Genomic DNA, 14,630 nt, shown 5'->3' on the forward strand with positions numbered 1-14,630 from the left:
ACATTGTCTTTCAGTGCTTCAGCTCTAAGCCGCCACGTTGAGATCCCAGCCCCATGAGGCAAGTATTGCCATGTTAAGATCAGTGGCGAGTGGTCTGAGAGGACCCTCACTTTGTATTCCGACCGCACCAGCTACCCCTTCAACTCCGGAGTAGCAAACATATAATCTAGCCGTGTGTACAGGTTCTGTGGGGCTGAATAATGAGGACACTGTCTTTCATGTGGATGGTGTAGCCTCCATATGTCTTCCAGATGAACGTCTCCCAACAGGGTCTTCAAGGTTTTGGCTGCAGGGGTAGGTTTGTCTAACTTCCTGCCTGATCTGTCCACCCTGGGGTCTAGCGTGCAAATAAAGTCACCTCCCCATATGACCGCAAACCCAAGGTACGGGCTGGCTTTACTATATAGGGTCTTGAAATAGGCTACAATATCATGGTTCGGGGCATATGTATTAATGACGCACAACTCTCTATTTTCTATCAATCCCCGTATCGCCACCATCCTCCCATCTAATTCCACGGTGGACTGTAATAACTGGAAGGGGACATGTGGTGCTATCCAAGGTGATCACCCCTCGGGCGTGTGCAGAATACGTTGCCCCTCTGGTAGTCCCCTTCTATTTCTTCCTTATTATATCCTGTTTTTCTTTTGTGAGGTGTGCTTCTTGTAATAGGGCAATATCTATCTTCTGCCTCTTTAGGTACATCATGATCTTATTCCTCTTCAAGTAGCTATTGAGCCCCCTGACATTCCAGGTTACTATCTTACGTTTTCCCATCTCTCATCCATACCCAGTCCCACCTTTGTCCTTCCTTGTCTTCCGCACCATACGCAGTAGCGCGTGGGTGTAAGCTCATTCCCTGCCCCAACTACCTCCCCAACCTCCGCACACCCAACAAAATCCCCCAAAACCCCCCCAAACCCCAACTGCTGCCCTCCCCCCTTCCAACTTCCCCAAACTGTTGCCCAGCTCCAGCCCTGGATCTCAGGCTACCCTGCATCTGGCCCTTCCCTCGGTATAACCAATACTCGGTACTCTGCAGGGGGATACCTCTCTAAAAGTATCCCAACTAAACTACCTCTAGGGAGATTGGTAGTGTGCCTCCTGGTATTACCTCCTGCTTTGCGCTGACAGCATGTCGTAGTGTAGGCTTTGTACTCTGAATCAACAATCTCATGTGCAATCCGCTATAATATAGTCTCAATGTTGACATGTCTAACGTACTTATCACTTCGAGTGGCCATCTAATGTCTCCGTGCACCGTCTACAAGGCTCCGGTTCACATCTCTGTCTCACTCCCCTTCTGGTCTGCCGCTCCCGTCGGACAATTCCTCGAGTCCAGCCATGTCATCACATCCTCTGACGAATTAAAGAATAGAGCTTTGTTCTTTAGGGGCACCTTCATTTTTTGCCGGGTCTAGCAGCATGTATCTATATCCTGCCTCATGCATCCTCCTCTTCACCGCCACATAATTCAGGCGTTGCCTCTGTACCATGAGTGTATAGTCCGGGTATACAGTGACAGTTGCTGATGCTCTACTTATTGTTCCTCCCTTACGGAAGTGTTCCAGGACCTTCCCCCTGTCTTTATAGTTCAGGATCTTCGCAATAATCGGCCACAGTGGGGCTCCTGGTGGCGATTTTCTTGTCAAGGCTCTGTGTGCTCTTTCTACTGCGAACTCTTGGCTTAGTGCTCCACCCGTTATTTCCTGCAGCAACAGGTTTTCGATGTAGTTCGTCAGGTCCGATCCCTCTTCCCCTTCTGGAAGCCCCACGATACACATGTTATTTCTGTGAGCCCACCCTTCCGCTTCTTCAGCTCTATTTTCAAGGTTCCGCACCTGTTGTTGCAAGACGTGGACGTCCTTTGTGTTGGTCTTACATGAGCTTGTATTGTCTTTCACTTCCTTTTCCAGGGTTCCTGTGTGCTCATCCAGTGCACGTACATCTTGCCACAGTAAATTTACATCAATACTCACAGCGTCAATTTTAGATTCCAGAGCAGACCTTAGGTCTGAGATGGCTGTGTCCATCCTACTTCCCATCAATATTTTCAGTTCTGCTATGGCATCCAGTATCTGTTGACTGTTGAGCGCCGTCCTATCATGTTCTTTAGAGATGTGTTCCTTCCCACTGGCTCCTTCTATGGTCTGCAGTGATTTAGCATACTCCTCGATGGTGGATTGTTTTCCCCTGACTTTGGGCAATTTGGAATCCATATCCCTTTTGTGAGCGGGCTACCAGCGAGAAAGTGCCTTGAACCTCGGCTTGCTCTGTCATGTAGGGCCCTTGGGATGCAATCCTTGGTGTTTCTCCAGGCGTGTTCACTGCTTCTCATGTAGTGTGTCCACAACTGTTCAATTTCTGCCCTTGCATTCTGTTAGCTCGGTCGCTGTGAAGTGTCCCTTTGAGCGTCTTGGTCTTGCCGGCTCCCTTTTAGTTACAGTTTCCTACAGCCAGCATGCCAGCACCTCACATGGGCCTCATGCGCCCAGCGCCAAGTGTTTCAAAAATGATGGGCACTCAGCATACCTGTACCGGGAAGGCTGTGTCAGCCCTTTGTCTATCCAGCACCACAGCTATGGTTGTTTCTGTTGCCCCTCCTCCCTGCTACACAGTATCCCTCACAGCATACTGACGGTGTGTCTGCTTTCAGCGAGTGGTAGAGAGCCGGCTCCTTCTTGCTGCTCCCTTTGTCATGCAGCGCACCTATGATTAGTAGGTAAACACCTACTATTAGTAGGTGTAAACACCTATTAGTAAACACCAGTCTGTCTATATCAGCCACACTCTATGTCCCAGCTTGTGTGTTGAGTGTTATTGCGCTCCACATCAGGGAGCTATCACTGCAGATAGTCTAACGGGCTGTCAGTCACTTCAACCGCAGCTGCTCTTCTTCTGCGTGCCTCCTCCGTGATCCTTAGTGCAGGGCCTGCATCCCGTGGCTCCTCAGGGTTTCATCCTCTGCCCCTGAGTTCTTGTCTTCTCTTGCCCGGCCCTTTCTGGGCTCTTTCCTTTGTCCAATGGTCACCTGTCTCCCTGAGGTGCCACCCTTATTTGTCTGGCTCCCCTGTGCCCCAAGGTTATTGTCAGACACCCCTTTCATAGTTCTGGGCCACATTCATCCTTATTCGCCCTCCTTGCATCCCCTGCTTTGCCTGCAATACACGTCAGCTCCACTTGGAAGGATCTTATCCCCGGGCCTCCACGCAATATCTTGCTATGTGTAACTAGTGGAGTGTCCCTCCACAGTGTATTTGTGCTGCAGTCTTATCCTTGTGGTGCGCAGGCCACAAAGTACCTTTCTGGGCATACGTCTGGGGGTTATGCAATTCCGTCAGAGTGCTGCACTCCTTTGTTCAGTCCCACAGGGCTGCGGTCGTGTGCTTCCTTAATACAATGTGGCCATCAATGAGCCTTCGTGATGTGTGCTTATTTGCAGCTGCTCCTCCTGCTCCTTGCAGGCTGGGGGCGGCTCGCCTGTCTTCCCAGGGCTCTTGCGCCCATGAGCATACACCGGGTGGACATAGGTCCGTGTCCGCTTTCACCTGTAGTCATGGGGCTTGCTCCCCCACCGTCTGCTGTAGCGTTTTGCCTCCTGTCTTTTCTCCTGCCACCCCGCGTTCTCGTGTCGCCCTGCAGCAACCTAGCGCACCTCTTATTCCGGTGCCTGCAGTCTTCACAGCATTTCCCAGCACTGTAAAAGGAAAGCTTCTCCAACGCTGTCACACAGCCAGCGATCTCAATCCCCAGCGCGGCTGATGCCAGAGTGCACGCTTCACTGCCTTTGTTTGCAGCATGTGGCCATTTTGTCAGCTCCTCCTCGAGGCTCTGTCTTCTTTCTCTGTCCAGATCTTACTTCTCCTGTCTTCAATCCATCTCCACAATTGTGTGTCGCATACAGCACACGTTCTTATATCTGTAGCACATTTTCGGTAATTTACACGTGGCCTCTGTCGCATCAGTGTTGCAGGAGTATTTTCGGATATGCAGGAGTAACGGTGGGACCCGAACTACTCCATGGCTAGTTAGCCACGCCCCTACCCAATGGAATCTTATGCTTAGACTGAGAACAAGACTTCCTATTGCCTGCTTCGTAATATAAGAGAATGACTCCCTTTTCCTGGATGTGAAGTGTTCAATTTTTCTCAAAATAAAAGTAACACAAACAAAACATCTCTACAGGATCCCTCTGGGGTAGGAGAATGGCTCCCTGCTCCTAGCTAGTTCCTGAATGTCCCTTATAGTTTTCCGCACAATTGGTGATTCCCTTATGGAGGAATTCACACATTTAAGTTTCTTTATATTTTTTATTCTGCCCCCACAGTGACGATGAAGATTCTCCCCACGCTCCTTTTAACCCTCCAGTGACACACCTTTAGGGGGCTGGTCAGGGAATTGTGGTTCAAAGAGGTTCACTACTTTTTCGGTTTCCTCACCTGTATAGTCTCAAGTATTCTCAATTTCCTGGATGTTACCAGGTTACTTTAAAAATGGAAGGACCAGATTCTCTGCTGTTAAAAAAGAAAAACAACGACAAAGACCATAGTTTTCTTCTTATTTCTATAGGGAGTGTTGACTCTGTGAATTGAAGGGACTAGACTCTTGAAAGGATCTGGTGTCAACCAATCATAAGCTTGAAATGGCCTTTTGATAAAGGGTGATTGGTTTTTGCTCTGAAGACCAGCCCTAGATGTTTCTGGGGTGTGTGCAGGAGTACTTCTCTTTCCCACGTGTATTAGGATGTGACGTCTTTGACGATTGTCCTCGACAGTCCCCTCAAGAACACTATTCTTGCCAATGATCCTCCAGAAGACCCCTGAAAGGGTTTCTGTTCTCTCGGCAGAGTTCCAGAAGATAACCCTTCTAATAATGTTTCAGAGAGTTGGGGTTGGAGTTTTAAAGACAGACTCAATTCACAACCACTGAGGTGAGTGGTATCTCTGTTAGCTAACTTTCTTTATACTTGTTTTCTCACTTAACAGTTCTCCATAGTAGCTTGTTGTTGCCTGTTTTCCAAGGCTTTCTTAGCTTTTCCTCGGCTTCCTCCCAGACTTTAACAACTCCCTTTACCTGGTTTTGGAGTCGGTATGCTTCGCTGGTTCTGCCTGGGATCTTGCGACGATATATAATTGTTCTCTTGTTGGGTGCTTGTTCCCTGGACCTGTACTACTGGTTGTTTTCATGTTGGTAATGGACTTGACCATCCCTTCCGTATGGGTCGCTCAGCCACCCCCACTCCTGGATGCTTCTGAAGCATGTTTATGCAACTTGCCAAAAGTCTGTGTTAGCGGTCTCGCGCAGTTGTCGGACCGCACTGTCCACCCACTGCAGGTCACGCAACCACAACTCAATTGCCGTCCTTCTGTTGGGCTGCCGTCTGGTACAATGCTTTCTGGGCGTCTCACAAATAACATGTGTATTTCGTCAGGGTACTGTGCTGATTTCCCCTGATTCTTGACCTTACTCTTGACCACCGGCCAGCAGGTTTCACTTGTATAAAGTTTGGCGTTCTGCCTCTGTGTGGGACACCTTCTCCATTTTCTGCTTCTGCTTCCACTACTGCCAACACCTAGTCGGCCTGCGAGACTTTCTTGTACATTCTCCTGAACCACACCCTACACGCCTCTTCTCTCGAGTCTTCCTTCAGTTTCTACATCCATCTCAACTTTGCTTTCAATCTCGCTACTCTTCTCAGTGTTTCTCTCCGCCTCCAGCTCTCTTCCCCCGTTCTTTGTTTCTGGCGTCTTGATACAGCAGGGTCCGCCCTGGCATTACATCAGTTCCATTGACAACATCTGATTGAGCGTTTTTCCAGCTCAACTGTAGCATTTTCAAGTTCTTCTTCGTCCCTGTACCCATCGCGTCAAGATTTTCTGACTCAGTACAATAACAAATGGTTTACGATAAAAGTCTAGGAAAAAGAGGTTTGTGCGATGTCACTACCTTCTGGGGTTGGGAATTAAAAGGGGCTGTGTCCTCGATTAACGTCTTTGTCCCCAGGAGGGGAGCTCCTCTCCATGAGGTCCTCCCGCATATTACCACCCCTAGGGGGATTATTGGTTAGCAGCCGTACCTCCCTGGCCTCATGGAAAGGGACTCCCCCTGGGGGGAAAAAGTGACGCTACCAGAAGGATCATCACAGCACATAGAGCTAGGCATTCAGGCAGAAATGTGTGTGCATGTGAGGTAGTGTGTGTACACATTGATTTGTAGGCATATGCCTGGAGATGCACAAGTGTACACAGGGGTGTGTATGCACAACTGTGGGCATGTACTGAGCTGTTTGTTTGCGTTGATGCACGTGTTTGCATTTGTGCAGGTGTCCAAGTGTTCACAGAGATGTGTACATGCGTGTTAGCAAGTGTGGGAACATGCAAGCACCTCCATACAGCACTCACCACCATGCTTGTCCACACACCAGCATGTCGCTCAACCCTGCATGCACTGGCACCTCTGCATGTACACACACACTGCACGGTGTGCACAAACATTTGCACACCTCCTTGTATGGTCCTATACACACGTCCACACATGCACAAATGCCTCCACATTGTAGAGGAGCAGCTGAATGCCTCTGCAGGAAGTCTCGCCCCCGTCCTGCATATATGTTGGAAGCCGGAAATTGTGACATGCACAACACCAGTGATGGTGCCTATTTACTGGAGAGTCTTTGAGAAAAGGTATCCATTGAGAAGACCCTATATGATGCACGCCCGTAGAGAAGACAATCTGTTGGAGGAGCTCCCCAAAGGAATATGAAGATAAGAGTAAGAGAGGCTCCTGACGTCATAAGAAATGAGCGTGACGCACTGAGAAGAATGGTCGAAGAAGAAGATATAGACTTTATAGAATCTGATGACGAAGTAAACAATCGAGTAAACTTTCATATGTGGAATGAAGATTGCACGTGTGAAGAGTTCTGCAGAAAATGCAAGTCGTTTTATGACTGAACAGAGGCAGCACGCAAGTAGACTAATCTTAAAGGCTAGCTATACATTGTGAATAGACTGCAGGCGGTGCCGCCATTATATAGAATCTGGACATCAGTGTCACATATTTAGTAAGCTTACACCAACGAAGAAAGAAGAATTGGAGGGCTGTGTCGCAGCTAGAAAACAGCTGAAGATCCAGAAAAGGCCTGGAATAGCTGCCTGGCCTGGTGTTAAAGGATGGAGCGGCCAAGAACCGGTTATCTATCCTTGAAGAACAGTGAACGTGAAAAGCTGAATCAGCCCTTGTTAAGGTGCAGGAAAGAACACCATGAGTGCCAAGTTTATTCATTCAAGCCAATTAAATTCTGCAAAACAGGCCAGAATACAGTCTCCTGTCACATGAGTCAAGGATGGAAATAGGATTTGGGTGTGCAGACCTGAACTGCGATAAGAGTGTGCCTATACTTCCTTTTATTCTCAGGAGCAATGATAGACAGACGGCATGAGTGATGAGAGATGTTGGGCTAATTGGGTGGGAAGACACAGTCAAGTCCACCCACCCATTGACACCTGGGGTACCAGTGTAAGTGCTGCTAATGAGCTGAATGTTCCGGAAGAGTACAAGCGTGCCAACCAATTGTAGAAGGCCATATAACGAATGGTCTTATAGTTTGATAGCCAATAATATGCCACATATTTAATAACTGGTGAAGATTACTTGCACTAGGGGTGGGCATAAGTTGTCCAATAAGAGACCCAATCACAACCCATCCCTATATAGAAAGTATACATAGATGTTCCCCTTAAACCAACCACAACACCCCATAGGGTTTCTTAGTTTTCTACATAGTATGACGCCACGAATGACACGTTTTTGCTATAAAAGTATTGTTTTTTATAAAATGCTTCGAGATAATGCTGTGCGACGTCCGTTGTAACTCGTTTTAGACAATTGAAAATAAAACCGTCGGATGAGACATTTTGCCAACTTTCTGAGCCGGTCTTATTATTTGGTGCAAGAGTTATTCTGCATCTGCATCCTTGTATGACGTGTTACTGGTTTAAGGGCCCCCATGGGTTCAACGTATATACACACAACAAGCACACCTTGACACCAAGGCCCTACACTGGATTCCTTCCCAGAATCTCTTGCATCATCCCTGATGCCATTGGTCTGTAAGAAACACCATGCTAGCATTGCAAGCGACCCTCATGAAATCCCCTACTTGACCATAAGGAAGACTGCAGTGTTTGATGTACTGACCACCTCCTGAGACCTAGAAGTTCTATATTGTTGCCCCTTGCTACATAGCCATCTGCAAGCCCACGCAGTGCATTTCCTCTCGAGCCCTTCAGAGCATGTCTTGTGTTCTCCCTACCACTGTTGATCTGTGTGGGTCACGTGACCCACACCACCATACGTCCATTACTAGTGAACTCACCCAAACAGCCCACTCAATCAGCAGCAAACCGCTGCAAAGGTGGATATGCTCAACCTCTCTTGAGACCTGGTACCTTGTTTTTTTTATTTTGCTGCTTTCTGCTTGAGGCCCATGCTCCAGGTTCCCTCAAGCCTTTCCCAGCCTCCGTAGTGCCTTCTCTGCCGCCATTGGTCTGTGCTAGGATCACATGATCTGGACAACCCCATTTTAGAAATCCACAGGGCAGATTTGGAAGTGTAGGGCAAATCATGGCACAGGTTAGCCTGTTCACTAAAGCTTTGTTCTTCTGCACCCCATACTCCCAAGCAGCCACCAGATAACTAGCTTAGAAACAATCAAAATATCATGCCACTAGTTGAATGGTCCTTATGTCTACAGGGCCCACTGTGATATTTGCACTGTGATAATTGCTCCTAAATCAGGTTATCCATGACATTTGCTCCTGGGTGGGATCATCTTTTATGTTCGCACTATAAAGGTTTCCTACTCTGTGGGGTCAACCATGATATTTGCCCCTGGGTGTGGTTCATTTGTGGTATTTGTAGTGTGATATTTGAACTGTGAAGCGGGATACTACGTTGGGTAATATGTGATATTTGCATCTGGGCTACATTGGTACCGAGGGGGTGGAGCAGGAACCTATGAGCTTTGGGATAGCTCTGGAGAAGGAGGCCAGACAGGGGCTGGAGGAACAGTCTAAGAGCCAGAAAGAGGTGCTTGGACAAGAGACCAGGAGGCCTAGATGGGCAGCCAAAGGGGGCAACTCTAGTGGGGCGGTTGGTGCCCATAGGAGCAAAGAAGGTGCCCATAGGGATGAAAATGTCTATTGTGGTCAACCAAGCACAACAGGAAGAAGCCAATCTGACAAACAGCGGGCCACAAAATAGGTGCCCACAGAGATGAGATAAGAAAAGTAGAGGCCACCATAACCCAGTACTGGTGTAACTGAGACACTGCCCGCATCCCTCTAGCTTCCCCCCTCCCTCCAACTCCCCCCATTCAGGAACAGCCTCTCATATCTTCTTTGCTAGCTCTTCCCGCACCCTCCAACTCCATGGGTTATGCATCTCCACCCCTCCCCGCTCCCCCCCAGTCTGCCCCTTCAGATATCCCCTCTAGATTTGACCCATCAACCTCCATATTTCTCCAAAAAGGCCAGCCACTCATTACCAATCGCTGTCAGGTGGTCCCTTAATATGCCTGTCAGGTTTTCCATAACCATATCTCTTTCACCTTTACGACCCATTCTTTGAGCAAGGGGAGTCGTATCGTCTTCCACTGTATAGTCAAGCACATCCTTGCCATTAACAGATTCCTTGGCATATACCCTAAAATACCATTCTTGTCGCCATTTTCTTCCAGTCCGAATAGCACCAAGAAGGGGGCCAATTCTCTTTCTAGCCCATCAATCCCCTTCATCCACCCGAGGACTTCCTTCCAGTGTGCCTGTGTCTTGGGACAGCTCCACCACATGTGCCAGAATGATCCCAGTTCCCAGCAATCCCTCCAGCAGGTAGGGTTAATCCAAACATACATCTTGGCCTGTTACTTGGGGGTGTATTGCCACCTATTTAATAATCGGCAATTGTGCATCTTGTACTGCATTGAGAGTGACGCCCTCCAGGCACCCGCACAAATCTGCTCTGACACCACCCGCTCTATCCCCCCAGGTCCTTTGGCCTTTGTGGTTTAGCACAAGTTTCTTACACAGTTGTATCTCATCCAGGGCTATATACAGGGCGGACATCAGCCCTGACTTCGACACTTGTCTATCCAGAACCAGCTCAAAGTAAGTGCTCGCCCCAGGTTCCGTTTCCACTTGGGGTTCAACAGAGCTCCCTTGAGCTACAGATACAGGAAGGAGAAAGCGATGGAGTGCCCAACATTTGTTGCAACTGATCATGGGATACGTATTGTTACTCTATCCATAGTTGGCCTGCCCTCACTAGCCCTCTCTCGTAATATGTCTGGAAGCATCCTGGTTCTTGTATAAAATCTCTAATGGGCGTGCCTAGAAACAACTCCGCGTCGATGACCATATCGTCACACCTGTCATACACTTTTGCTTTTTTTTAGTAATTCTCTAGGTCAGAAAACCCTGCTCCACCCCCCTCCTTGCCACAGATCAAATTTGAGTACGCTACTCTAGCATTTTTCCCCTGCCATAGGAATTTCAGTAACATCTTTTTGTCTTCCTCAAAAAAGGCCTAAGGCACTTTGACTGGCAGCATTTGTAATATGAGCAGGTGTCTTGGAAGGAGATTCATTTTAATGACCGCCCCAAGGATGTCAGCTTTTCCCATCTCCCTAAATCTTTCTTGATGTTCGCCCATAGGTCTGGGTAGTTGGCCTTGTACAGATCCTCTAGTGAACTTGCGACATACATTCCAAAATATCTAATCCTGCATTCCGATACCTGAATTAGCGCTTCCCTCAGTACCTGTAAGGCTTATTCCAAGGCCTGTGCAAGCGGCATCCCAACGGACTTGGCCATATTTACTTTGAAACCCAAAACCTTCACTAATGGATCCAACAATCTGAGCAATGTGTGCACCAACTGCTGCGGCTTCGGCAACTATAACAAAATGTAATCCGCAAACAATGCCGTTTTGTACTCTATGCTCCCTACAGTAAAGTCCATTATCCCCAACTTCTCCTTAATTGCTATCGGCAAGTGTTTGATCGCTATTGCGAAGAGCTATAGGGACATGCAGCACCCATGCCTCATCCCCCTGGTTAACAGGAAACCCTCTGACACAACGCCATTCACTGAGAAATAAGCAAACAGCGGTGGTATAGTGCCCTCATCCCCATCATCCCCTTCTCTCTAAAGCCCATGCGTTAGAGGGTAGCAAACAAGAATCTCCACTCCACTCGGTCAAACGCCTTCTCAGCATCTAGCAATAAGAGCACTGGATTGAGTTCATACCCCTTGAGAGAGGCCATCAAATCAAGAGTTTTCCGTAAATTATCAACTCTCTATCTGTTCTTTACAAACTCTGCCTGGTCTGCATAAAAAAGCTTCGGTAGGGTAATACTCGGTCTGCTTGCCATAATATTCGCAAAGAGCTTGGTGTCGCAATGAGGGGAGATAGGTCTGTAGGAGCCACAGTCCTTCCATTCACGCCCATCTTTAAGTATGACCACTATTCCTCTCCTTCAGGACAGACTCCGGTAAATCATCACCATTCTACTATTTCTGTTACACTTGCTATGACTCCCCATTTATTTTTCCAAGCTACTGTACATATTCCCCCCAAAAATCATAGCAATCTTTACATTTCTGAGTGTGTCTGGTTCATCTATGTGACAATACACTCACACAACCTGAACTGTACATTGCTCCCACCAACTTGAGTAACATATCCCGTGACAACCTATGCCCACATGAAGTTCTCTTCTGAGTACATATACCTCAAGTGCTTTTATTAAACATCACCTAGAAAGATACCAACACACAGCTCCCTGTTCTTTCAGATCTGCATGCTGTGACAAAGTACTCTGCTTAACGATGACGTCTGGCAGTGTGGTCCCCGTAGGGGCCAGGCACCCCCTACATTTCAGAATGGTTGCCACACAGGTGCTATAAGGGGAAACCCTGGAGTACCGCAATGAGGCCTTCCTCCATAGCAGAGACCAGCAATGTGAGCATTACAAGTCCCATGATACTTTGGGGTGGAAGGAAAAATATAGCACTACTAGCCTCTGATGCTGTGCGCACTGCCCAAGTTTCCAACCTTGAGGATAGTTCCAACCCTACCCTATACTCCAGTAGAACCAATGGGAGAAGTAGGTGGGCCCCTTTAAGGGAGCCAAGGAGAAGTGATGTAATTGCGCCGCAGCGCCTGCACGCTCTGGTCCCCTCATGCAGGTAAGGAAACCATTCTTAGTTCCACAAAGAGAGGGACATGAGCTAGACAGAGGAATCCATGAGGCATTCAGCCAGCCCCATGCTCCACCTCAGAATGAGAGGCAAACATTGGGGAAGGGACCTACCAGGCAATGCAGACGCCAGCTACTAAAACAAGGTGAGAGTTGAGAACAAGGTGGCAGACATAGTTCCTGCGACTGCATTGCAGCAGACACTGGAAACCAGTCCAGGCCAGAGAACTGCAACTCCCAAGAGCCTCATACAAAGCATGAAGGCCTGCTTCCCTTTTCCCCAAAGAGGCTGGAAAGTTGGGCCCAAGATACTATGAAAATAGAAGGCCTCATTCAGTCAGTATGGGAGCTTGAAGGCGAGAGGATGGTGGTTTTAGCAGCAGCGGGGAATTTAGTGTTTCGAAAGATCTAGTGGAAGGAGCACAGGTGGAGCAAGAGAGGTAGGAGAAGGCAACAGTAAAGGAGGAGCGGGAAGGCAGGAGGGGGAGTTGGCCTGGTAGAGATTGGTAAGAGTACCAAGGTGGGGTAAAACCTATGTTGGAGGAGGGGGCGAGAAATCAAGAGTATTGGTGAATTTGGAGAGGACGTTAAGAAAATCAAGGAGACGTTTCCGGGGTCTCTAAGAAAGCGACATGTCAAGCCCCAGGAGCATTTGAAAAGATGTCGCCATGTGGGCGTGAGTACACATTCTTTATTCCAGTTGGATATATTCATTTGTGACACTTTGATGTCTCCTGTTTTGGCTATGCTTCAGACATCTTCCATATGCGGGAAGTATGGGGCTGTTACACTTCAAATCGATCCTTAAATCATTTTCATTATTATATGAGTGAATCAATATATGGTGTATTGTCACCATCATTGATTCGTGCACTTTCTATTGGGACTAACGGGGTGCAGCTATTGTTAGAGCTGTGTTTCAGATGTATGTCTTTAACAGCATTTCTTGAATATGTGAATTTGCACATGTTATACTCATAGCCTACATCTGCTGTTTATACAGGCATCATAATAAGTACCCTGATGAAGACAGCCACATCTGAAAGCATTGCTGAAACTAGTTGGTCGTTACCATTGTCTAAAAGCCTGGATATCAGCGGCCATGAACCTGAACATGCTGTATAGGTTCTAATATATAAAAAAAAAAAACTGGAACACCTTTAGGCGCTTTACAATCATTGCAAATGGTGGTGGCTCCAATTTGCCCAGAATGGTGATGGAATTAGTCATTTTGCGATATTATTTGAGCCATTTGGCTCATGATGAATGTTTTTAAACAATTTTGTACATCAAAAGAAAGATAATGATCCATTTAAGACCTACTGCATCTAACAGCTTGTGCCTGAGCAAATTATTGAATTCATAACAACCCCTATTGCGGTAGTGTTATTTATATAATTATTGTTGTTATTGTTGCAAGAGTATGATTTATTAAGTAGTCACCCCAGATACTGGGTCCAAAAGTTGGGGTCTCCTCTCTTGTGAAGCATGTCAAGAGTGGTGGCAAAAACCAAGGGACTGGAGTTTGCTTTTGGAAGAGGTCAGAGGCATCTGAGGAGGTTGGGAAAAGCAGGAGCTACTGATTGTAGACTTGGCGGGGGAAGGATAATTGTTAGAGGGTGTGGTTGCACAAGGGACACATGCAAGTGCAGAAGAGATCCAGGAGTTGAAGCAGAGTCACAAAGGAGATCGAAAGAGTAAAAATCAGAGACTGTAGAAGAGAGCAATCGGGAGGTGGTTTGAAGAAATGTTGGGGAGAGGAGTGACACAAAAGGGTTTAGAGGAGATATTGTGGAGGTTGGAGAGCAGAAGAAGGAGGTTCAAGAAGACATCCCAGAGCGAGAAGAGGAAGAGATAGCCTGGAAACTTGTGGAAGAGGGGACTATTCCGAGGGCGTGTTTGATGATGTGCTAGAGGAGAAAGTCGCTAAAGGAGTGACATTGGAAGCTGCTAGGGGAAAAGAAGAATGGAAAAGGGAAGGAATTGGAGAGGGAGAACCCAAGGAGGTTGGAGATGGAAGAACCCCAAACCTTTGTGTGGTAGAAGGCGACAACCTAAAGAGACGGTGGAAGAGTTAAGTGAGAGACCTAAAACAGGGATATAAAAGTTGTTGTATAAAAGTTGTTGTTGTTAGGGAAAGCCTTGTGCCTAGAAAGCATTAGGTGCAATAGAGTCAGACTGACCCTACATTGGTTTTAGAGACCAGATGAGAAATGAGTGGTTGGCAAAGCCGGCAAGAAGGGAGCTTACTGCATAGAGGCAAACGGAAAGGACTGAACCAGGGAAAGTATTAGACCACAGGAAGCAAAACCAGGATCCTCAGGCGACGGTCAACCCAGCCTAAGCCTGTCCCCTCTCCAAAAAACGCTGC

General features: G+C 47.5%; 1 protein-coding gene across 2 annotated transcripts in view; it reads right to left on the reverse strand.

Annotated features, from left to right (window-relative positions):
- Positions 1-14,630, reverse strand: part of C3PH16orf54 (chromosome 3p C16orf54 homolog) — a 112,253-nt gene that overhangs the window by 73,908 nt on the left and 23,715 nt on the right. The window lies entirely within an intron of this gene.

This window comes from Ambystoma mexicanum, chromosome 3p, assembly GCF_040938575.1.
Source record: "Ambystoma mexicanum isolate Mex_15411 chromosome 3p, UKY_AmexF1_1, whole genome shotgun sequence".
NCBI classification, from domain to species: Eukaryota; Metazoa; Chordata; class Amphibia; order Caudata; family Ambystomatidae; genus Ambystoma; species Ambystoma mexicanum.